At 46.7% G+C, this 758-nt stretch overlaps 1 protein-coding gene across 1 annotated transcript in view; it reads left to right on the top strand.

Moving 5' to 3' along the window:
- The window catches only part of LOC111812415 (odorant-binding protein 2b-like), a 27,791-nt gene that overhangs the window by 26,098 nt on the left and 935 nt on the right, over nucleotides 1-758 (top strand). The window lies entirely within an intron of this gene.

The raw sequence follows: 758 nt of genomic DNA, 5'->3' as shown, positions 1-758 counted from the left end.
TTGTTAATTCTTTCAACTGTTTCCCATGCAATTTGATTTTTGTTCATGAACTCTTTGCCTACCCCTATGTCTTCAAGAGTTCCTCCTACTTTCTCTTCCAGGAGATTTAATGTCTCTGTTTTAATTTTTAGATCTTTAATCCATTTTGACTTTAGCTTAGTGCACGGTGATAGACCTGGGTCAAGTTTTAGTTCTCAGCATGTAGAGAGCCAGTTTTTCCAGCACCATTTGTTAAAGAGGCTGTCTTTCTTCCAGTGAATATGCTTGGCCCCTTTATCAAAGGTAAGGTGGCTGTCCACTCCTTGCTGGTGTAGCTGAGAGCTGACTTGCTGGGTCACACGACAGTGCCGTGTTCACCTGCAGCACAGGCTGCCGAGCTGCGCTTTCTGTGGAGCTCCGTCATCTCAGGGGCGCGCCAGCCGCGTGGAGGCCCTTCCTCACCTCGCAGCTCTGGTTCCTACCTGTGCTTTGATTCTGCGAACCACCGTACAGCTGTGATTCTTTAGTATTCCGTGTGGCTTGGATCTACTTCGTCCTAATTGCTACTGAAGTTGTGCACATTGTTCATCTTTATATCATCTCTGGAGGAATGTCGACTCAAATCTGCTGCCTATTTTTTTGGGGGGGGTTTATTATACATGCTTTATTAAAATGGTACTCGTATTTACAGTATCTGCAGAAAGAGTCCCTTCCAAGGCACTCACACACATCCAGACACACCCACACACATCCACACCGAGGCCCCACACTCCCACACC

The sequence above is a fragment of the Octodon degus genome, unplaced genomic scaffold (assembly GCF_000260255.1).
Source record: "Octodon degus isolate 3935 unplaced genomic scaffold, OctDeg1.0 scaffold00123, whole genome shotgun sequence".
Taxonomy (NCBI): Eukaryota; Metazoa; Chordata; class Mammalia; order Rodentia; family Octodontidae; genus Octodon; species Octodon degus.
Note: the sequence above shows the minus strand (reverse complement) of the source record. Positions and strands in the feature narration are given on the sequence as shown.